At 45.4% G+C, this 25774-nt stretch overlaps 1 protein-coding gene across 1 annotated transcript in view; it reads left to right on the top strand.

The window, feature by feature from the left end:
* KLHL29 (kelch like family member 29) overlaps positions 1-25774 on the top strand; it is a 1176991-nt gene that overhangs the window by 1110963 nt on the left and 40254 nt on the right.

Raw genomic sequence — 25774 nt, 5'->3', positions numbered from 1 at the left:
CTTTGCTACTCAATGTGATATCTGGCTCTTTCTATAGCACAGCACACTTGAAACCAATTCTCCAAGAAATGAATACATATCCATGCAGAGCTTTACAACCTTGGTTGGGTGTAAATTTGTTCGCTTCTTGAATTCACCAATGTTTGTCATGTAATGTGAGAAGACCTGAAAATGTTAAAGGTTTCCAGGCATACTCTTGGGAACGTGTATGAATTCCATTTTCACATAAGCCTATATATATATATATATATATATTTGTTAATGGAAAAATGTGCAGAGCAAATGCATTGCTTAGCTTTTTAATTATCTCTCTATGGGACATTTTCAAACAAGTAGAAATATTTCCCCCTGCATTCTAACCATTTTTGCAGTGTTCCCTTCTCCTTCACACCCTGGATAGGGAATTACTCAGGCCCTTGTTAGTACTAGCCTTTTCCAGATACAATGAGCCAGAAAAGAGATTATAAATATCCATCAACGTTTGAGTTTCTTGCTTCCAGCCATGAAACATCCACTCTCAATCATCCCTGTAAGAAGATGTACCGACGTAGGCAATTCCAAAAGTGGTTTTGCACTTGTAAATAAAACTATTTGCATGTCTAATCCAAACGTACCCAAACAGAAAGCTCTGTGAACAAGACCCACGGTGTCTTTTTAAAGATTGTAAACAGCTCACAGTTTACATTTTAAGTGATTTTGGGCCAGATGTACGACCCTATTTTGCATGCGCAAACGGGTTTGCGACCCGTTTGCGCATACAAAATACAAAAGGGGCATGTACTAACCCTATTTAGTGAGTCGCAATTCATTTGCTACTCCCTAAATAGGATTAGCAACAAGCTATTAGGAAGGGGCGTTCCGAGGGCGTCCCTTCCTAATATCGAGTCTGAGCCCTATGTAGGACTGTTTTGGACCACAATTGCGGTTGCAAAACAGTCGCAGTTTACCACACTTCTCTGAAGGGTGGTAAAGCACTCGCAAAAGTGAATGCAGGGGAAAATATTTTTTTGTGGCAGGCAGTGGTCCCAGGGACCACTACCTGACCTTAAAAAATGAAAACGAAAACATTTCTTTTTTGTTTTCCTTAGAAGAAAACAAGCTGCATTGAAAAAATAAAACTGCTTTATTTAAAAGCAGGCCCAGAAATGGAGGTCTGCTGAGCCCAGCAGGCCACCATCCCTGGGAGGGCCAGCCATTCCCAATGGGGTTGCAAATTGCGAGTGCCTCATTAATATTTATGAGGCAAGCAATTTGCGACCCCATTGGGAATCGCAAACAGTGTCTGAGACACTGTTGTACATTGTGATTTGCGACTCACAAATTGCGACTCGCAATTTGTCACAATTTGCGAGTCGCAAATCACAATGGTCATACATCTGGACCTTTGAGACATATGAGCAAAGCATTTTTGGTTCGGAAATGGCGCAATCAGGCCATTTCCGACCACAAAGATGTTTTTACATATGCAAAAACCACAAATCAGTGTTGTCTTTGAAATTCAGTATTTGGAAGGGGCGTGTTTAGGGCATCCCTTCCAAATACCGAACCTGAATGGAATGTATGAATGTTTTGCAACCATAATTTACTTGCAGACTCCCTGTTGGAGATAGTAACCCATTTGCAAATGAGAAGGGGTCCTCAAGGGACCCCTTCCCCTTTGAGAATGGAAAACAATTTTTTTTAATAGCAGGCTGGGGTCCCTCGGACACTGCCTACTCATAAAAAATGAAACTTCAAAGTTTCACTCTGTCCTTTTTAAACACAGCCTGCTTACCTTTAAGGAAACCAGGCTGTGTTTAAAAAATTTTCTCTTTTTTAATACATCCTGTTTTCCTTTAAGGAAAACTGGCTGTGTTTAAAAAAGAAAAAAAAAGAAATTTCTTTATTTAAAAGCAATCAGAGACATGCTGGTCTGTTGAACCCAGCAGGCCACCATCCCTATGACAGCTGCATTTTCTAGTGGGTCACAAATTGTATGACCTACATTATTAATATGTATGAGGTAGGTCTGTTTGTGACCCACTAGAAATCGCTAATCAAATGCAAAAGAGTTTTGTACATTAGTAATACCGATTTCCTAATTGTGATTCAGAGAGAATCACATTTTGGAATTTGGTTCTCCTAATGTGTGTACATCTGGCCCTTAGATTTTTCTTTCTTTAATCATTTAATTCCGTGCCCCGCCTAAGCCTGTAATGTTTATGCCATAAGTGAGTGCTACAATTAACAATATTCATTCCAATAGCAAGGTTTTCAAAATTATTTGTTCGAGGCATGTGGGCTGCTGAATTTATATCTGTGCATAGATCGCCGCCTAGTGTTGGGTCGGATGATTGCACATTGTTGACCTGGAAGAGTCTTCGAAGTATCACGAGATAGGTGGCTCCTCCCTTGGACTACAGTGCGCATGGGCATCCTCTCCATCTTCAGATTGTTTTTTTCCGCCATTGGGTTCGGATGTACCTTCTCGACTCAAGTTCGGATTGTACTTAAAACACTTCGCGAGGCCAAAAGGCCTTCGGGGCGTCGGTATTGTCTCGTTCGGTGCCCGGTACTTCATCCAGTTCTTCGAACAGGACGTCGAAGGCCGTATTGCCTTTAGACATCTAGGCCCCGACGAGCGTCAACGATGGAACGGAGCCCGTTCAAGAGATGCCCCGTCTGCAACTCCAAATACCCTCACATCGATGAGCACCCGGTGCTGCATGGCTTGTTCAAAGTTCCGGTCGAAGAAGACGCTTCGGCGCGCCGCGAGGCAGTCGGACCAGCAATCAGCGCCAGAAACAGAAGATATCTTCGAGGCAGACTACGTCGAGGGCGCCGATCAAGAGGATCCTGACCAGCAGTCGGACCCTGCATCGGAGCACGTCTCACATTATAGTGTGGACGAAGAACAAGACTACGTCCATGAGGAAGACATCGTCGAGGTAGGAGACGACGCAGAAGCCATCGGAGCCGTCGATGACGACTCAGGCGATGAGCAAGGGCCTTCCGCAATCGCGGGGCCCAATACTGACACTATACTCTCTAAGGCTCAGGTCGAGGCATCGCCTAAAGGCCTTAGCCAAGATCTTTCTGCGCATTCTATAGCCCCGCGTCCAAGCCCGGCTAAGAATACTTCTACGGAGCCATCGGTCAATCAGCCACTTTCAGCGGCGACATCGAAACCGAAAGCAACTGTATCGGAACCGAAACTGCTGAAGACAGTCCTCGGATCGACAGCCTCAGATTCGTCGACTCCACCCCAATCTAAGAGTGTCATCAACCCTTCGGGGTCACGAGGGGGCGTCGACCCGAAACATGGGACGCCGAAGCCTGTCTCTGCCGTCAAGCACGTCACGCTCACGCTGTTGACGTCCACGCCCAAAGATGGCGACACTGGCAAAGGACTCAAGGGTGGGAAGACTGTTGATCCGAAACTTCCAGCCTCAGCGCCGATTTCCAGCAAGGCCCTCGAGTCGAAAAGTGCACCCGGCCCGAAAGAGCACGTCGCGTCGAAGCACAAAGGCGTACCTGTTGCGCACCGTCAGCTCGAATCGACGCACAGCGGCAAGCAGCACAGTGATCCGACAAAGTTGGTCAGATCGAAAACTGCAACTCCCTCAACAAAGGTCGGTTCATCTACACAACCTATTAAATATGGACTGCCCCCAACCGCTCGACCAAAAACCTTGGAGCCACAAAAGGGCACTGACACTACCAAGAAAGTGTCGGTAGTTTCGAGGACTTAGTCCACTGAGGAGGATGTGATGTTTCAACCACCCTCCTATGACAATCAGACAAAACTGTTCATCGACTCAGATACTGGGAGACTCACTATTTACAAGAGGAAAATAATGCCAGAGACTCATTTAGAGTCATACAAAATCCCTCTGAAAAGAAAAAGAGACTCGGCAACCTCACCTGTTCTTTCCGAGCCTGTGGAGTCCTATGAACTGGACTATTCCTATTCCCCCACACACGCCTATGAGGATATAGGGGAGGGATACAATGAAGAGGAGTTCAATTATCCTGCTGACACAAATCAGGATGACCAACAAGCCTGGACTGACCCTGTTGACCCTGGTGAGCCACACAGCACACCTGAAGTTCAGTCCTATACCATCAAAACCTCGCCTACTGAGGATACGGCTGCGTTTAACGCTTTAATTGAAAGGGCAGCCAAAAACCATGATGTGGACATGCATGCTGACCCGGTAGAGGAGGACTTTTTGTTTGATACTTTCTTAACATCAGAAAGATCAGTAAAAACATTGCCTATGCTAAAGGGTGTCCTAAAACACGCTACTGACATCTTCAAGGAGACCACAAGTACACAGGTTGTAAACCCGAGGATTGAGAAAAAGTACCGGCCTGCAGCTGTGGACCCTACGTACATCAAAGGCCAGCTCCCGTTGGACTCCCTCGTCATGGCTAATGCTTGTAAGAGGGCAAACTCTCAAACCAGTGGTGATGCTCCCCCTCCGGACAAAGAATCCAAAATCTTTGAAGCGTCTGGCAAGCGAGTAGCAGCTCAGGCAGCAAATATTTGGAGGATCTTCAATACACAGGCCCTATTAGCCAGATACGATAGGGCACACTACGACACGTTAGAGCAGCTACTGCAACACCTGCCTGAGGCTTATAAGGAAGGAGCAGAAATGCTGATACAAGAGGGGAAATTAATTTCAAATGCGTCCATCAAGTGTGCGCTAGATGCAGCTGACACAGCAGCTAGGGCCATAAACACAAGTGTGATGCTTAGAAGGCATGCCTGGCTACGTATCTCTGGTTTTAAGCCGGAAATACAAACTACTTTACTCAACCAGCCGGTTAACCCTGATTTTCTCTTTGGACCTGATGTAGACACAATTCTTGAGAAAATTAAGAAAGACACTGAGACAGCAAAATCCATGGGGGCTCTGCAGTCACAACAGTTATGGGGCAGTTCCTTTCGCCGCTCCGGTAACAGGGGAGCCTCCAGAGGTCAAGCATCACAACAAGCCCCATACAACAAAGGGGGCACGCAGACCACCTATAACAAGAACAATAGGGGTGGCTATTGTGGGAACAGCACCAAAGGCAGAGGTTGCGGAAATAATAATACCAGGTCCTCCGCCAACAATTAACAGTGACGTCTTGTCACTGCCCCTCGACCATGTAACACCAGTCGGGGGAAGACTTCAGTAGTTCCTGCCAGTCTGGGAAGGCATAACCACAGACAGGTGGGTGAGAGACCTTATCCGACACGGCTATTGTCTAGAACTGACCTCCACTCCACCCAACATACCCCCAAGACACCGTCCTATGTCCGCAGAGCACATGCACTTATTGCAGCAAGAAGTACTCTGCATGCTGCAAAAAGGGGCTATAGAACTCGTGCCTTTACCGCAGCAGGGTACAGGGGTGTACTCACTGTACTTCTTAATCCCAAAAAAGGACGGGTCGCTCAGGCCCATTCTAGACCTCCGACCCCTAAACCAGTACATCTTGTCAGAACACTTTCACATGCTGACTTTTCATCAGGTACTGCCATTGATCAATCAGGGAGACTTCCTAGCAACCCTAGACCTAAAGGATGCATATTTCCACATTCCCATTCACCCGGCGCACAGGAAATATCTCCGGTTCACCATAAACAACCAGCATTACCAGTTCAAGGTCCTACCTTTCGGGGTCACTACTGCCCCCAGGGTGTTCACCAAGTGCTTAGCGACAGTGACGGCGCACCTTCGGAGACAACACATCCATGTCTATCCTTATCTGGACGACTGGTTTATTCAAGCAAAGTCAGCCCAGCAATGTGCCATCCACATGTCCCGCACAATTCACCTCTTACACAGTCTAGGATTTTCACTGAATTACCCAAAATCTCACCTTCAGCCCGCACATGTGCAGCAGTACCTGGGTGCGACAATCAACACTCTAACAGCGACAGTGCACCCAACCTCAGCCAGAGTCAACAGCATGCAATTGCTCATTCAGAAATTCAGGCCCCAACAATCACTCCCAGCGCAGGTATTCATGCAGCTGATAGGTTTGATGGCCTCCTGCATCTTTATAGTCCCTCACGCAAGACTACACATGCGTCCGCTTCAGGAGTGCTTAGCACGACAGTGGAACCAGGCTCACAGGCATCTAAAAGACCTAGTGTTGGTGACCGGTCGTGCATACAACTCTCTGCATTGGTGGAACACACAAAACCTTTGCAAGGGACGACCGTTCCAAGAGCCTGTACCACAGATAGTGCTGACAACGGACGTATTTCTACAGGGTTGGGGACCGCATGTCCTCCATTATACAGTGCAGGGACTATGGACAGCGCAGCAGCAAAAGATGCATATCAACCTGTTGGAGCTCATGGCGATCTTTATGGCAATGAAGGCCTTCAGACTGCATCTGTGCAACAAAGTCGTGCTGATCCGGACGGACAACATGACTGCCATGTATTACATCCAGAAGCAGGGAGGCACGCACTCTCCACAATTGTCTCATCTAGCCCAGAGCATGTGGAAGTGGGCCATTCAAAGGAACATGTTCCTCATGGCGGAACATCTCCCGGGCAAGGACAACCAGATGGCGGACCTGCTCAGCAGGCACAGCCACCAAATGCACGAGTGGGCGATACACCCCTCAGTGCTCCAACCATATTTCCAGCAGTGGGGTCATCCGGAGATAGACCTATTCGCCACAAAGGAAAACGCAAAATGCCAAACCTTCGCCGCCAGGTTCCCACACCCGCAGTCTCAGGGCAATGCGATATGGATGAACTGGTCAGGCAGATTTGCGTACGCTTTTCCTCCAGCACCGCTCATACCGCTGGTGGCACGCAAACTGCGGCAACACTCCATGACGCTCATCCTAGTTGCTCCAACGTGGGCACGGCAAGCGTGGTACACCACGTTTCTAGAGCTTTCAGTGGTGCCTCACCAACGGCTGCGCCTCAAGCCCAGTCTCCTCACTCAGAACCGTGGAGACATTCAGCACCCAGATCCGCAACAGTTGAACCTTGCAATATGGCTCCTGAGGTCATAGAGTTTGGCTACCTCAACCTGCCCCCTGACTGTATGGACATCATCAAAGAGGCAAGGAGACCTACAACCAGGGCATGCTATGCGGCCAAATGGAAGCGGTTTGTCATTTACTTTTCTAATAATGACATAAATCCGCTGGATGCATCCACGCAAAACATTATATGTTATTTGTTGCACCTATACAGGTGCAATCTGGCGTATAGTTCCATTCGGATACATTTGGCCGCACTGGCAGCTTATCTCCAAAACAGACAGCATCTTTCTCTTTTTAGAGTGCCAGCCATTAAAGCTTTTATGGAAGGACTCAAAAGAGTGATTCCTCCCAGACACCCTCCTTCGCCTGTCTGGAATCTAAACATAGTTCTCACCAGACTAATGGGACCACCCTTTGAACCTCTTCACTCTTGTGAGATACAGTTTCTAACATGGAAAGTGGCTTTTCTGGTAGCAATAACATCGCTACGGAGAGTTAGTGAGCTTCAAGCCCTAACTATTCAGAAGCCCTTCATACGAATTCATGCTAATCGGGTTGTGCTGCGTACCAACCCAAAATTCATGCCTAAGGTGGTTTCGCAGTTCCACATTAACCAAACCATAGAACTGCCTGTTTTCTTCCCAAATCCAGACTCCGTGGCAGACAGGGCACTGCACACACTGGATGTTAAAAGAGCTCTCCTGTATTACATAGACAGGACGAAGGATTTCAGGAAAACTAAGCAACTGTTTGTTGCCTTCTCTCCACAACACAAAGGCAACCCCATTTCCAAGTCAGGTATAGCCAGATGGATTGTTAAGTGCATACAAACCTGTTATCAAAAAGCGAAACGCACATTAACAGTTCCCCCACGAGCGCATTCCACACGCAAGTTAGGGGCATCCATGGCTTTCCTAGGTAACATTCCTCTAGAGGATATATGTAGAGCAGCCACATGGACCACCATACACACATTCACCAAACACTAATGCGTGGATGTACACTCCAAACAGCAAGCTGCTGTAGGTCAGGCTGTTCTCAGAACTCTTTTTCAGGCTGCTGCAGCTGGCACGGGCAACCACCGCTAAGGAGGATACTGCTATTTATTCTATGCACAGATATAAATTCAGCAGCCCACAGGCCTCGAACTGAATATGCTACTTACCAGTATGCATCTGTTCTTGGCATGTAGGGCTGCTGACATTTATATCGCCCGCCCTCCTCCCCAGTGCCTGTCGCAGCTGTAGCACTCCGAATCATTCTCAGGCATGGCCATCACTTACTGTATTACACTCCATCTCTGCCACAATGGCGAAAAACAATCTGAAGATGGAGAGGATGCCCATGCGCACTGTAGTCCAAGGGAGGAGCCACCTATCTCGTGATACTTCGAAGACTCTTCCAGGACAACAATGTGCAATCATCCGGACCCAACACTAGGCGGCGATCTATGCACAGATATAAATGTCAACAGCCCTACATGCCAAGAACAGATGCATACTGGTAAGTAGCATATTCCATTAGAAGTGAAATCTTAGCACATTAAGGAACTCTGTTTCCTCTTTTCATTCATTATGTTGTTTAATAGATTATTTAAATACTAACTACAACATACATTTGAGGAACAATGATTTTAAAATACACATTCGTAAGCTGTAGTGGATTCCTTTAGGTCCATTAGTTTCAAGGAAGCATATCTATTTCATGAAATCTTTTAAACATATTGAAAGCTTGTAAGAATGTTTATTAACTTTCTCCCAAAAACTAAACATTTGTAGAATTGGCCTATTTTGTATACTCTACAATGAATGCTAACTTTTCTTTAGTTTATAAGTTGCAAAGTCATTAAATATTTTAAGTGAATGCTTTTGTTTATTGATTATTTATTTTTGTAACCATTACGGGACTAACGTTAAATATCGGCTCAAAACACCCCCACCTCAGGAGAAAACGTGAATTATTTTCTAGTCCTACTTTTATCTGAATATGAAATCAGTGGATGTTTTGCATCTGTACTATGGACAGATCTCTGAGAGAGTAATATAAAATATCCACCAATACAGGAGTATGATACGACTTCTGACTTTTACCTTATTCACTCTGAAGTTTGGGTCACGCATTGCATTTGTACTGTGGGCTTGCTGTGAAAATTGAATCGATTTTTATCTGTAATTCTAAATACATTTTCCAAGGGACAGTGCATCTTAACCTGCATCCCATGGAAGAATTAATAAGTTTAGGGTACTTCGCTAATCTTACTGCATCAATTGTGCCTGGTAGATTTAAGGTGCCGTTCGCCAGCAGTGACTCTGACTTTGGTGTCATTGCTTGTCCCTGGAGTCTCACCCTGATTGCCGGGAGCTGTATTCGGAACTTGAAACTGCCCGCATTGAAGTGAGAGGTTACCGAGGGGATCCGGTTGTAGGAGTGAGCCTACGGGTGCGGGACTGCGAGGCCCAGCATTCCAAGCGGCTTGTCACTCGCTGCAGCTGGAGCCTCTTCCCGCCCCGCCTCCCTGCAGCTTAACACAGCTCACGGCCCCCGCTCCGCGGGGGCCGTTCGCCAGCAGTGACTCTGACTTTGGTGTTATTGCTTGTCCCTGGAGTCTCACTCTGATTGCCGGGAGCTGTATTCAGAACTTGAAACTACCCGCATTGAAGTGAGAGGTCACCGAGGGGATCCGGTTCTAGGAGTGAGCCTACGGGTGCGGGACTGCGAGGCCCAGCATTCCAAGTGGCTTGTCACTCGTCGCAGCTGGAGCCTCTTCCCGCCCACGCCTCATCCTATATAGCTCCGCCCATATCCGTGTACGCGGAACGCACGCGGACGGGCGCCGGGCGAAGCCCGGGCCAAGGGCGGGCCCGTTGTAGCCCGTTCGAGCCCGGGGGAGACCGGACCGGGCCACCCCTCTGGGCCCGTAGTTAGCTTCCCAGGACTTACCATAGCTTGTGTTCCACCGTTTTAGTCCGGCTGAGATCCAGCTACATCAAGACTAAGGCAACATGTCAACAAGGGAGATGAGGAGTAAAGCCGCGGCATCGTCTATCATGGTCACAGGTACTTTGGACAGTTTTCTCATTAGAGCTAATACCGCGGTAAATAATGAATTGACGGCCCTAGAAAGACAGCTCGCGGATGGGATTGAAAGTACTAGGCGGTCTTCGACTGGATTAACTGTGAATATTAGATCCCCGGTGATACTGGATGCTTCCCATCTATCTCTTTTGGATAGCATTGACCAAACAATTGAGTCTTACAACAGCTAAGGACTTCCTCAACTTCTCAGCGAGACTCCCCCCAGACTATACTTGAGGTGGCTCCTCTTCCAACATCTGACCCAGTCCAGACACTGGGTGAGGGGAGCGAACTAAACCTATCTCATTCACGGGGTCTTCGAGAAGGTGCTGTTCCGAAAAGAAAAAGAGCCAGACAGTCTAAGGGTGTAAAGAGGGCCAAACTGGATCATGCCCCTCGTACCACTGACAATATGCCTGACATAACGGAATCCTCTTCTCCCCTAAACTGCCAATGAAACTGTGAGTCCAATACAGCCCTCCCAATTGCAGGTGCCAGTGCAGGCTGGCCCGTTTATTTTTGGTGAGGGGCCTTGTGGTGGGAGGGAACAGTCTATATCATTCATTACCAATGTTCTGAAGAAACTCCTAGACCCCCTATTGGCGAGGCTCGACTGTATCGATACTAGACTACAAGCAATAGAAACAGTGACTGGGGGTATGAAAAATCAGTTAAGAACTTTGGGTAGTAGTCCAGGTGCAACTTCGACGAATGTGGGGAGACCTCTTCCCTCTAACCCATCCTGTACCTCAATCACAAAAAGTACTAACCCTCCTACAACAGCAAGTGTACCCACAGTTAACCCACCAAATCCTATCCCTCTACCCCTCCCAAGGCAAGTTCCTCCCGTGCCTTTAGCGCGGAAATCAATGTTGCCTGTGTCAACGACCCTAATGAGTCAAGAAAAGACACCCACCAGGATTGGTGACTGCCCCGCCGAGATTGTTCCCAGCCTAAATCGGTCAAATATAGTCAATCTACCTCCAGAGGCGGCAGCCCATACTGTAATTTTGACCAGGGTCCCGGAGCTTTCCAACTCTGTATCAGAATCCTTTGATTCCTTGAGAAACAAAGTGATTAGTTGGTTAAATATTCATAGGCCCCTGCCACCAAATATGAGAGGTGAAATATTGATGGTTAGGAGGGTCCCCTGGGTGGGATATACAATAAAGAAAATAAAGGGTGACTGCATTCTGGTAAATTTTAGGGATTTGCAGATCGTTTCCCATATTAGTAATTGGTTGGGCAGCCTGGGAAATACAATCATTCAACTGTTACCATTGTCCTTTTTCTGTCCGCCAAGAATTCACAACTTATTTTCTGGGGTGAATGATGGCTGGACAAGGGTGGGATTTGCCATTGACGGCACAAGGTATAAGCCCACACGTTACGATATACCAATACAGAGTAACTACTTACATGCAAACAGGTATAGTTGCCTTGACCAGGTGGACTGACTTCAGCGGGATGATTGCACTGGGGGAAGAGAAGGGGTGGTCCCCTACACAGCTGAGCTGGGGATCATGGCAGATACCTCTGATACTGGCAATCTTCCCTGTGACAATTTACTCCCTGGTCGGCCAAGCACTATTATTATAGAATCCCCTATACAATCTCCCAGTACCTCCCCCGGTTTGCTTGTACTAAAAATCCTTTCTTGGAATATAGCGGGCCTATGTAATAAATTGGCCTGCTCTGACTGGGGGTCATTCATAGACTCGAATAACATCTGTTTATTCCAGGAAACCTGGGCGCGGTTGGACCAATATCGCTCAGGATTTGCCTCAATCTCAGTTGCTGCTAGATGGGCGGGAAAAGGTCGCCCGTCAGGGGGGTTAACAATTTGGGTAGCAACTCATCTGGGCTGCAGTGCTAAAACTATGGATACAGCCTCAGATGATGTCCAGTGTGTAATTTTAGAGTGGCTGAATGGTTTCAGATTGGCAGTAGTCAATATCTACTCTAGACCTGTGAGTGTCACTTCTGTATCTGAAACCATTGAAGAATTATCCTCCTTTCTAATTAATATTCCCGAGGGTGCCACGTTTGTGGTGGGAGGAGATTTTACGTTGACCCACTCGATTAGGGCATGTAATGGGCGCATAAAGTCTGATAATCCCCCTGCCTTCACCTTTTATCAGTCAGGGAGGAAGGCACACCTTGACTCTGTTACAAAATTCCTGGCTGCCATGTGGAATATCAGAAGAAAGTATGTGGTAAAATGAGATCAAATGTAATCGCGCATAATGCTCTGGTGCTTCGGGGGTATTGGTGACCAGAGGTTCTCCGGGCTGATTGACCTTTTAATTTTAGATAATGTTTTTATTCACTACGAATTTTATGGCACTTTGCACTTCTGTATTTTTTTAAACAAATTGTAATGATGTATGCTGAAATTTTATTGTGTATTCTTTTATGACATCTTTTTTGTCGAAATAAAGACGAAATGAATGAAGTTAATTTATAAGTGCAGTGAAGTGTTCGAAAGCGTTTGAAGATGCTTGGGAATTACCCACTTACTTGCAAATTCATTGGTTACATCTGTAAGTGTCAACTTACAAGGGCCAACCATCCAACTCTCCTGAACATAACAGGGATATGTGCAGATCACATTACCACCCTCAAGGGGACTCTTGGTGCTATTGACAAGCGACAGTAGTTTATCATATTAAATGTGGGTCCCAAAACGTGTTTTCTCCCTTGTTATGTCTATGGGGATTTTTCTTTTATTGAACATGACTATAGCTCAGACTGCTGAATAGAATTACACCAAATTTGGCAGAAAGATGTTGGTGCAGAAAGCTTGCTTTTTGTGATTTTTTTGTAAATCCGTTCAGATGTTTCAGAGGTATTTAAGTTAAAACAATATAGATATCTCGGAGCCCAAAATCCTACTAAAATTTTGATTGGCTGCCAACACTTCAACTGGGAAGTGTTGGCAGCCATCTTGGGTCTTGGCTTGAAGCCGAGTCCCACCCAAAACCTTTTTTAAAAAAGAAAAAGGGACAGGTTAGGAATACCCTGACCCTCCAGATATGGTGGGGGGCCACAGTAAACCACCAGGGGACGAAAGTATATATTTTTTAAAGGTGTCAGCAGTAGTCATGCTGGATCCACGAATTCCATTGAAAAAAAAAGTGCAGTCTCCTGTGCTTTGTTAGTAAATGGCCCCCGGGTGGTTATTGTAAAGGATCTGCGTGGTAAAGGCATTGCTTGTTAATGGAAGCATGGTAAAGGTATTATGTTGTAATAGGCTGTTTCCCCCTTCTTGTATCTGGCCAGTGCTTCATCACAGTTTGCCTGACTTTCCCCTGGCCCAGTGTGACCAGATAACCCCAAATTATGCTTTGTGCTTCTTTGGGCTATTTTTACCTAAAACTTTAAAAACTCAAATCTCTGGTTTTACTGATTGGATTTTTGACATTCTGGTGTCATTAAACATTGCTCTATTTTTCTAATTTGGTTTGGGATTTTTCTTGTGTTGAGCATTCACTTTGACTGTTGGAGTGGTACATAAATACTTCACACATTGCTTTTGTGACAAGAAACCAGAGGGTTAAGCACAGGTTTATTTACTGACTTTTGTGGTTCATCCTGAGGAGGACTGTGGTTGATTGTGGTTTCCAGCTCTTTTACCTAATAACCCAGTTTTGTACACATAGACTCAGTTGACCTTCTCTAAAACAGTTTTCTGATCTAAGCATGTTTTTATCAAGTTGGTGTGGGAATCCCTTCGCAAATTATTAACCCGATTTTTACTTGATTTGTTTTCTGCTAATTCCTTAAAGAACATGCAGATTTGTATTTTTGGGGCTTTTTTTTTTAAATATTGAGAAGCATTGCCTTAAAATGACATATGAACATGTGTAAGTGCTGTGCAATTTATTCTCACTCGCAAAGAAGTGAGTTTTTCAATTAACTACAGAAATAGGTTTCCTAGTACTTGCAGTATAGTGTCTGTGATGCACCTACATATAACCTATTATAGTTGCCATTGATCGCTCTAAATATAATTTTTGGGTGTTTTACCAGAAGAAATGAAAGCATGCATGCATTATTAAATACATGCAGTTTACATTAGCCCAAAATTTTCATTTTTGTTAAAAGGCATGTCTGCCAGGTCCTTAAAGCCCTGATAGCATGGTCTTTTTTTTGTCCTCATCTCCACCATGGTTCCGATCTGCTGAACTTCTGAACAAGGAAGAAGAAGGGCATTAGGTGGTACAGACGTGCTGCCTCAGTCCGAAACTGGTATGGGTAAAGAGATGAATGGAGCGACTATAACCCAAAAGCTATGACATATACCATACCGGTCTTGGCACCTTGTTGCTCGGTTGGCAGATACTAACCATAAGCCAGTTACCACCATTGCTTAAATCCACCATCGTGCCAAGAAAGAGGCGAAGTGGTTTAGCAGGGAGAATGTACCATGGCTACGTAATCATCGGACCTGGGGGAAACCCCCCACCAAAAAAAACAGTGCGACTTGTGGGACCAGTCAAGTAAATGCCAGAAAGCTCTCTTATCTGGTTTCCCAGCCCTGGCGAGATCCAGTTTCGATATTTGGAGGATTGATACACACCATTCATGTAGAGAGGGAGAGGAGGCCTCCTTCCATCGCTTACAGATTTCTCTGCGAGCCACCAGGATGGAATAGAACAAAAGGTTCTTGGCTGGGCTTCGATTCTGATCCAGTACACCGAAGATTACGAGGCGAAGGTCCATAACCACTGTAAAGCCCAGGGAAGGTGTAAGTTTATTGCTGATTGAATCCCAAAAAGACGTCAAGTGAGGACAATCAAAGAACATATGTGCGTCCAAGGCCGCAACACCGGGCACAGACCACCGGGGCACCAGCGGAGAACTTAGACAACCTCTGAGGAGATTAGTAGGCCCTATGTAGGGTAAATAAATAGTTCCTACAGAGCCAGGCTAGTTTAACTAGATCCCACAAAACATTACAAGACGTTAGCCACAGGTCGTTCAAGTTCAGGCTAGGCATCAAGGAACCCCACAATAGCTCGGGGAGATGAAATTCCCCATCAATCTCTTCCAGGATTGAATTGTACCATAAAGAAACTTCTTTTGTTACAGATGGTTTATCCAGCAAGAGAGATTCCAATTGACTGCCTCCCCCTAGAGGCAAGTTGTTACGACGGGGGTTTTTTAGCGGGGAGGGCTTGAGCCAACTTGATATTTGCAAATATTTAAGTCTTGAAAGGTTGGGGCCCACTTTGCTCACTAAATATTCCCATGGAAGCAAAGTCCCTTCCACAAACAAATCACCCCATGTTGATATTCCGGCATCTTTTAGTGGAATTGCTAATATATCACTCACCCAACCTAGAGCAGCGGGGAGATCCCATATGTGAGATCAGTTAGAATAGTCCCCCAGTTTTATAGAAGACCTGAGATTAGACCAAGTTCTTGCTAGGCCCTGCAGCACCTTCAGTTTAACCTTCTTAAAAAATTTGGGGTCGCCAAACTTAAACAGGAAACCCGACTGCCCAACTCCTTCACCCTCCAATAAGGCCGAGAACATCGTCCCTATACCCTGATCTGTTGGCATTTTTAGCAGCATTCGTGCGTGTAACAGTTGAAATGCCCATGCATATATCTGAAGGCCTGGGCCTGCCAGACCACCTTTCTCCCTACGACGCCTTATTTTCTTCCAAGCAATCCTTACGTTTTTATTATTCCAAATAAATGAAGTGATGTCCCCCTGTAGCTTCGCCATCTTAGATGTATCAAAATAAAGTGGAATGGTATTAAATAAAAAGGACAACTTGGGTAGAATGGACATTTTCACCAAATTTGCCCGACCCAGAACAGTCAGGGGAAGATGTCCCCTGGACCCCATTAACTTCCGGCACTCTTTAGCAACTATAGCAAAATTGGTGGAAGCAATCAGATTAATATCTTTAACAATTCTTAATCCAAGATATCTCAAATTTGTGCTTCGTTGCTCGTTAAATCCTGTTTCATCGCTATTTCACACCATTATTTCAGTCTTTGAGGCGTTTACCTCATACCTGCGATTTTCCCAAATACCAAGGCTAACTTGATAGCTGCAGGAAACGTGGTACTAATCTCTGACGTCATAATCATGACAACGTCCGCATACAGGGACACCCTCTTTTCCCAGTCTCTATACTTAAAAGGCTTGATGGTGTTATCCACACGTATTTTTTGAGCAAACGGCCCTATATAGTGATCGAAAGCAGCGGGGATAGAGGGCAGCCATGCCGTGTTCCTCTTGTAACAACAAAGGGTTCGGACAGACCTTCATTAACCAGGACAGAAGCGGTCGGCCTATGATACAGGAGTTCCACCGCTCTGCGAAAAGCCTCACCCACCCCGAATTTAGCCAGGGCCCCCGACAGGTACAACCAATTGACCCTGTCAAAGGCCTTGGTGGCATCCAACGTGAGGATAGCCAGTGGCATTGAGGTCGTGGTCGCCATATCTATTGCTCCTATAAGATCGTAAGTTAATTTGAAGAGCTGGCAACCCTTCACAAAGCCCTTCTGGTTGGGATGTAAAATTGCGGGAGCAACCTGACCCAACCACTTAGCCAGGAGCGATGCAAAGATTTTATAGTCTGCGTTAAGGATTGATATGGGGCGGTATGAACCGCAATCGGTAGCAGCCTTACCTGGTCTCAGAATCAGCGTAATAGATGCGTTGTTCCAGGATATTGGGGGGAGTACCCCCTCCTGCAATATTTGATTGAAAAGTACAGCGAGGAAGGGAGCTATTTCTCCCACAAGGTTCTTATAGATCACGGCTGGCAAGCCGTCAGGACCTGCAGCCTTACCCCCCTTGCTACCTTGTATCGCCATCACCACCTCTTCCACTGTAATCGGCTTATCTAGAGAGGCGCTTTGTTCTATGGATAGCGATGGTAATGAAATACCATTCAGCCACTCACCTATGCTTTCAGGGGAGATGTTCTTGTCCTCCTGGTATATATTCTGGAAGAATTCTTTAAAGGCCAATCTGATTTCTACATCAGATGATACGGTCCCTGCACTAGTTGTAATAGAATCAATGTTATTGCGCGCCTGATCGGTTCTGTACTTCCAGGCCAACAATTTGCCTGCCCCTTCTCCAAATTCGAACTGGGCTAATTTGCTCGCTTCCCATTTCTGAAGGATGCGCTGATTTAGAACAGAAGGCAATTGCCCTTTAAGTTCCAGCAGTTTCTCCTGCTTGGCCAATAAAGTGTGGTTGGGAACATTACTACAAGCATCTAGATCAGCTTGCGTTGTTAATAAGTTAGCCTCAATAGATGCAACTTCTTGCGTGTACTGCCTCCTGCGAAATACGGTCTTATTCTTAATGACCCCTCGCAGGGAACACTTAAAGGCATCCCAAACAGTACTGGAGCCTGCAGAGCCAATATTAATAAGCAAAAATTCCCGTGCTTCTGATTTGATGTATAAGACATCGTCCAACGATGAAAGGAGGGACCGGTCAAAAGACCAGGACCTAGTCGAGGATTAATTAACACCGACAAGATCTAAAGATACTGAAGAATGGTCCCACAGGTGCGACGGTAAATAGCTAACATTTTTTACAGTATCTACCAAAATTCGGCTTATTAGAAAAAAATCGATCCTGGATTGGTGGTGATATTTAAAATTCCGAAACGAGAAGCCAGGTTGCTGACCTGCCGTTACCCTCCAGATGTCTATGAAGCCATATTGGTGTTTGCATTTGAGTAAGAAAGCTCTAGATTTGGACAATATCTGTTGTCGACTAGATGGAGTCTTATCTAGAGAGTGGTCGAGCACGATGTTAAAATCCCCTGCTATTATGATAGGTTCTGAGAAGTGCAAAAGTTGAGAGAATAGGGATTCTAAAGGTGAGGGATCATCCCGATTGGGCCCATAATAACCAGCTATAGTTAGACGTGAACCACCTATATCCACAGTGGTTATTGCCCACCTACCTTCCGAATCTACCTTCTGCATGATTATGATTGTGGTGATTGTTTTTTTAAAAGAATAGTCACACTCCTTATATTAATTGATTGGGGGGTAGATACCGAAGGATCTATCCATCTGTTCTTTTTAACCAAATCAAGTAGCTCAGCCTCAACTAAATGTGTCTCCTGGAGTATAATGACATGCGCCTCAGAATCCCGCAAATATTGTAAGATCCTGTTTGCTCTAGGTTTGGTGCGCAGGCCATTAACATTCCAGGAGAGGATCCTGAGATAACTCATATATAGTACCACATCTTCTATATCTGTATAAAGAGGGCATATAACCCTTAGCTATTACCAGTAGTGTGATCCTGAAGAACCGGGTTTTCTTAGAACCCAGCGGTGCCAGGGACACACCCGAAGTCTTCGGATTCACCGGTCTTGGCAAACAGAGGCACGGAATACTTCTAGGTGGCGTCAGAGATCAAATTTATTAGCTGCAGCTAGTAACAGTAATCTCAGCAATACAACACGGTGTACAACTCAAGAAACTGTTCAATTTTCATAGAGCAAGACATCACCTTTTATACACTATATTCTCATTATAAATGTACACCCACTGCGCAAAATTCTGACCAATAGGACACCCTTTCTAACTGAGTATCACATTAACAAAAACCCAATTTACAGTAACCCAACCCAAAAGTTAATTATTAGGACTGTCCCAAATTCAATCTTTTCAAGCCGGACAAATTTATAATTGAAAGCACTACCCATGTAATGAAAAGGCGTAAGGAAAGAAACAATTCAGGTGCTGATTAGGATAAGATATGGGCAAGGAAACTAAAGGTTAACGAGGTCCTGAACATTGATTGGCAATCTCAGACAACGATCAGCCAGAGAAATTGGCTTCGTGAAGGTTCAGTTTCAGGTGAAGTGGTCAGCGTCCTGCAGTTCTCACAAGTCAGAAAAGGGCCTGTTTAATGCATACATGAACAATGAGGCCCATGCAACTTTGTTCGTTCGGTTACCTCCACGGCCTACGTGAGAGCAACACAAAATGGCGTTATGAACAACGCAAACAAAATGGACTCCGGTCCCGAAAACCACGGAACCTCAGACCCTCCTTTTGCCATTATGTAGGCAATGACCTAAACTCACGTCAATCTGAATCCAGGTCTATATCTATTCTCATCAGGTCATCAAGGTGTTGCTGTAACATCATCTTATTATCCTTTACTTCTCTCTGGACTGGTCTTCTCACACAGATTGTAGCACAAAGACTACAAATGGCGGGACCACACAGGATGCATAAGCAACACGAGAAAAGGATCGCTAAAGCCATACCAAGGAACATCAGAATCTTCCATCCCCATTTGGACAGCAGTTCCCAAAACCATTCTATCAATGACCAGTTCCCTTCGTCTACATGTATATACTCAGCGGACTTATGTAACCTCAAGATGGCTTGGTACACTGTCGGGGCGTTATCTGGTATGAAAACGCAGCAACTAGACCCGATCAATTTACATACTCCACCTCTTTCTGCAAGTATAATATCTAAAGCAAAGCGTTACTGTAATGTCATAAGGCGATCCGCTTGAAGCTCGGCTGTAATATTTCTAAGGGCACCTAAAGTCTCATTTATAGTGGCCTCAACCACTCGTCCTACCATTGGCCATAGGACCCCAAAAGGGCAGGAAACCCTTAAAGAAATCTCCAACTTCTTGTGCGGCAGTGTCTTTTGCATCGATAACACCTCTACCATATCTTGTCTTATGGTAGTTGAAAGCAGCTGTGTATGTAGGGGGAAGCAAAAATGCCACATAACATGTGCCTGAAAAATCAGAAGGCAACCATGTATATGCTCTATCATAACAAACAAAATACGTGCCTTTAGCTGGCACGAACGGTGGAGATTTCGGGGACGTATAGACATAGGTGTGAACACACACACTCTTACCAAGCTGAGCTCTCGGATTCTGACCATTACCTTGCAGACAAAAATGACCTCAGTGGGGTACAATCCAAATAGGAGGAGACCTTTTCTGTCTCTCTCTCTGTGTCAGGCTAATGCTATATCTCGTCTTGTTCCAACCAACATATGCTCGTACCTCATCTTTAGGGATAGCATTATATGCATCAATATCTCTGACCATATGTACTATTCCCTGTATCAAGGCATTATTATTCGCATTATCTTTGACAGAACGTACAGGAGATGCATCATTCGCATAAATAAACATTGACTGGAGTGCCCATACTGACCCATTAGGCGAAAAAGGCAAAACCAAATATGGCATTCCCTTATCAGTCGTATGTGGCATAAGATCACACACCCAACAATTCGTGGTATTTACAACTAGCTGATGCTGATGTAACATCGGTATAAACGAATTGTTCACAAATTCTAATCTTCGTGTCTGTTCATGTTCAGGCAACGCATGAAACTCATGTGGGGAAACAGTAGGAAAAGAAAGAGTAGGTTGGGAAGTAGATGCAAGTGTCTGTTGTGATGCATAGAAAATCCAACCCACACAAACCAACGTAATGTTCAAAAGCATAAGAAAACACATTATTAAAAAACTTTTGCTACGAACCAATATACACATTTGCACTCTGAAATCAACTCTTTTAACACCCTTGTCGGACTCAAGACTCCATCCTCTAACGTGCTGCTCACGGCAATTTTCCTTCTTCACTTAAGTGTGCGTCAAGATCGTACTAAAGACCCTAAACCACATACCTTGTGTCAATACGCGGCTCACCCCTTAAGAACTTATACCGTGACCCTGCAGCTGAGTCCGGATGACGACTCGAAAAAGAAAAAGTAAAAAAGTCTCTTGATCTGACAAGGCGTAATTCACTACATAATTTTTTTTAGATGTATTTGTCCATTTCAAACGTCCTTTTTCGATCTCAGATTGTAGCGCTCTTTGCCAGGCACAGTCTGATCCTTGAAGAGGAGTTCCGGATTCGTCGTGTCGAGTCTCAGAGACGGAGGCACCGCAGCTTGCAGAACATCATCATCCTCGAGTTCCGACTGAGTCCATGTCAAATGTGCATCACTAAAAGGCACGAATCTAGGGACTTTCTCACAATCTGTGTCAGCTATACCATCCCTCACCCACTGATCATACGGTAAAGGCAAAGGAACTTTTTTACAGTGAGTGGCATGCACCCAGTTCTTTTTGCCACCTACTCTAACAGCAGTTCTAGTGACCAGCAATACCAAATAGGGACCAGTCCATCTCGGCTCCAAATTCTTGGATCGCTGAAAATTCTTGATGAGAACTGAATCGCCAGGTCAGATCGCGTGGCCTGGATCTGTAGTAGCTGTCGGCAAACTGTCATAGACCTGTTGGTGGAGAACACGTAATTTAGCAGTCAAGTCATGTAAGTAATCCACCAACATAGGGTACTCAATATCGCTATATATTTCTTGGGACGAGTCACACTCCAAACATTCGCTGGACGACCAAACACTATTTCGTATGGGCTAAGTCCCACACGAGAATGCACTGTCGTCCTTGTTGACAAAAGAGCCAACGGCAAGGCATCCGGCCATGTAAGACCAGTGCTCGCTTGAATCGTAGCGAGTTTCAGCTTTAATGTGCCGTTATAGCATTCGACAAGACCTGCTTACTGGGGGTGATTCGCAGCGTGGAACTTCTGATTTATCCCTAAACCAATACACACTTTCTTCATGACTCGACCCACAAATTCACTCCCATTGTCCGACCATACAATTTTCGGCAAACCCAATCTAGGGAAATACTCTTTGAGAAAAACCTTAGCTGTAGACAAGGCAGTATTATCCTTTAGGGGGTAGGCCTCTATCCATCTGGAAAAGGCGCAAACAACCACAAGGACATACTTCAGATTGTTGCATCTCTCCATGTGAATGTAATCTAGCTGTATCACTTCAAATGGATACGTCGGAGGAGCAAAATGACCAGCTGGAGTTGGAGTTCCCTTGCCAGGATTATACTTCAGACAAATCATGCAATGCTTCACAACATTCTCAGCACATTTCGGAATTCCAGCATTCTGCCATACTGGAGCCAACAACTTGCATATTCCCTTCGAACTAATGTGAGCCATTCCATGCGCCATAGTAACCACTGGGAGCACATACGCATCTGGCAACAACCATCGCTGGTGTTCTGACAACTCAACCCAACAACCTGTCTAATCCAACATACCCGTACTCTCTCTCCACATACTCACTTCTTTTTCCGTAGCTTCAGCCTGAATCATCTTCACACTTTCTATTGTGTCTTCACACATTCCACTTTCCACAACCCATCTTGCAGGACCTGCCACATACATACGGCTCATCATGTCTCTCGCCGTTTCCTTCGCAACTTCATCCGCAAACGCATTCCCTCAACCTACATCGTCCACAACTTTCTTATGCGCACTACACTTCACAATTGCAATCTGCTTTGGGAGAGCAAGAGATTCCAAAAGTTCATTCACTAACTGCCCATGCTGAATTTTTGTGCCATGGGAAGTAAGGAATCCTCTTTCTCTCCACAAACGTCCAAAACTATGGGCAACACCAAACGCATACTGGCTATCAGTATAGACATTCACTCGCTTTCCCTCTAACAATACACACGCTCGTGTCAATGCAATTAACTCTGCTGCTTGTGCAGAATTCTGTGCTATGCGTGCTGTCTCAACAACTGTATGTAAAGTTGTGACGGCATATGCTGCAGTCGTTTCACCATTCGGAAGCTTAAAACACAAACCATCTACCCATAGGGTACCATCAACATTCTCAAGAGGAGTATCTTTTAGGTCAACTCTAGCTTTCGTTTCTTCCTCTGTACGAAGAAAACAATCATGCTGTTCTTGAGCATCTGACTCTACAGAAACCGGCAACAACGTAGCTGGATTCAATACATTACATCTTTTAATGTGAACATGGCTAGCCAAAAGAGTCAACTCATAACCTGACAGACGTGCACTAGTAAGGTGCTGAGTCTTAGTCCTTTTCAATAAGGTAGCCACTGCATGTGGGACCATCACAATCAACGTATTATCCAATACCAAACCAGCAGACTGTTGGATAGAAACTGCCGCTGTAGTTCTCAAACAGCTCGGCAACGCTTTAGCTACCGGATCTAACGTCGCTGAAAAATACGCACATGGGCGTTGCTTGTCTCCAAACTGTTGAGTCAACACTGACAATGTGTGTGGAGTGGTGTGGCTCACTGGTTAGAGGTGGCAGACCCGGAAGCAGAGGACGGCCCGGGACCAGGGTTCTATTCCCGATGCGGCAGGGTCGAGGACCAGGGTCAGCGGACTCGATAATTCTCGCCTCGGTGCCTACGCTAACCAGGGATCACACTCGGCAACTCTGGGCATTAGCTTGCCTCATCTACACAATGGCCCCCCACATACGCCGGGGATGCCTGGTTTCACCTTGGAGATACCCAGTAGGGACCATCTCACAGGGAAAGCCAGGACGGGTTCCCCAGCAGTCTACAGCGCAGAGATACTACTTCGGGAGTCGATTCTAGCGCTTTAGAAACCTACAATTAATTAGTTAATGCACAACCTTCTCTCTCGTGAACGTACAACGTGAAAGGTTTACTGTAGTCAGGAGTACCCAATACCGGAGCCGAACACAATGCATCACGTAATTCAGAAAAACTTTTCTGACACTCATCAGACCAAGGGAGAGGATGCGGAGTATCTTTAAGAGTCAGCGCCAACAGAGGTTTTGCAAGCAAAGAAAAATTAGGGATCCATTGTCTACAATACGAGGTGATACCTAAAAAGGCTCGCACTTCTCTCTGTGTGGATGGTACACTCATTTGCGCAATCGTTTGAATTTGTTCTGGGGTCAACCTTCTTCCCTCCTTTGACAAGTGATGACCCAAGTAGGTTACTTCTTGTCGGCAATACTGTAACTTGGAAGGCGACACTTTATGATGGAAGTCGGACAAATGTCGTAACAAAGAAAGAGTAGCCTCTTTACAAATCTCTTCGTCATCAGCGGCAACCAACAGATCATCAACGTACTGGATAAGAGTAGCACCAGTAGGCAACACAAAGCTATCAAGCTGAGTTTTCAACGCCTGAATATAGATGGAGGGACTTTCACAATAACCTTGGGGAGCTCTCTTAAACCGGAAGCCTCGACCTCCTAAAGAGAAGCCAGAAATATCCCTACTCTCTTCAGCAATCGGAATGCTAAAGAAAGCTTTCTTCAGGTCAATAACAGAAAACCAGGCTGCCGAAGCAGGAATCAGAGTCAACAAAGCAGTGATATCAGGGACAACAGGAAACTGTGGCACCACAATCTTGTTTACCTCTCGAAGGTCAATCACAAACCGGTACACAGGTGGCTGAGAAGCATCAGTACGCTTAAGGACAGGCAAAACCGGACTATTACACACATTAACTCTCGTTTCCTCAACTACCCCTTCTCAACCAGATCATAGACAATCGCCAATAGAGCTCTCTCGCCATCACTAGATATTTTATACTGTGGGATACGAGGTAGCCTAGCATTCGATTTGAGGGTGACAACATACGGTGGAATCTGTAAAAGATCAACATCATTTGGACCTGTAGCCCAAAGCGTATCAGGAAGCGAACGCAATTCCAGTGGAAGACAATCTTTAGACAAATACATCGGAGAAATCACTTTCTTACCTAGGGTAAGATGTACTCCCGAAGGAGAACAATGTAATGTCGCATACAATCTTTTCAGTAAGTCCAAACCCAACAGATTCTCATTACAACCAGTAGTCAAAATAAGAGGAGCTTCCAATTCACAAGGGCCAATAGAAAGGGGCAAAGGATTAGAAATCGGGTTACAAACTGGGGCGCCTGAAAATCCTACGGAAACATTGGTCAAGCCAGACAAAGGTGCGCCAGGAAGTTTAGAGTGCATAATAGAACTCTTTGTCGCACCAGTATCCAAAAGAAAAGGTTGTACCACACCTGATGTAGTCACTTCAACATAAGGTCCACTCTGGTCTACTGGAACTGACACTACTCCCTCTCTTTGCCCATGGCTGTCCTAACTATCATTATAACCAGCACTCTCACTCTCGACATAATAATCATCAACATAGTACTGTGCAGACTGACCACTCAGAACATTCTGTCTGTCAAAATAATTCGCAGAATTCTGAAGGGAAGAGGAACGCTCATTCTGGGGTAACACACCACGTCCCCTACCCCAAGGAGCTTGCTGGAAACCACCACGACCTCTCTGACCAGATACGCCATTCGAACGCTGTAACAAAGCCGGGCAACTATTCTTAAAATGACCTTCCTCTCAGCAATAAGCACACTGATTAGGACCAGGAAAGAATCGTGGAGCATAAGGCTCAGGCTTCTGTAACAATCTCTGAAACTGTCTGTGGAGGTTGCTGAAACTGAGGCTGATTCTGACGAGGCGGATAAGCTTGCTGCAAAAGAACCTTCGTCTTTAAATCTTTAGTTTTCTTCTCTGCTTTATCCTTCTCATCTTTATCCCTATTCTCATAATATTGTGCAGTAGCCAATATCTGGGCCGACGAAGAAACAGCCCATGAACTCTGAGTCCTTTAACTTATTGGAAAGTTCGGGAAGCAAATTAAAGACAAACGAACAACCTTTGACCACCTTCCGTACTCATGTCCTGACCACTATGATCGACAAACGTTTCTTCAAACCTCGTGAAGAAATCAGACACACTCTCATCTTTCTTTTGTTTGCATGCTGCTAACTTGTCCCAATTCACTCGTAAAGCAGGCATCATAGTTTTCATTAGAT

Source organism: Lissotriton helveticus, chromosome 6 (assembly GCF_964261635.1).
Source record: "Lissotriton helveticus chromosome 6, aLisHel1.1, whole genome shotgun sequence".
Lineage (NCBI taxonomy): Eukaryota > Metazoa > Chordata > Amphibia > Caudata > Salamandridae > Lissotriton > Lissotriton helveticus.
The sequence above is the reverse complement of the archived record's forward strand: the minus strand, read 5'-3'. Positions and strand labels throughout refer to the sequence as shown.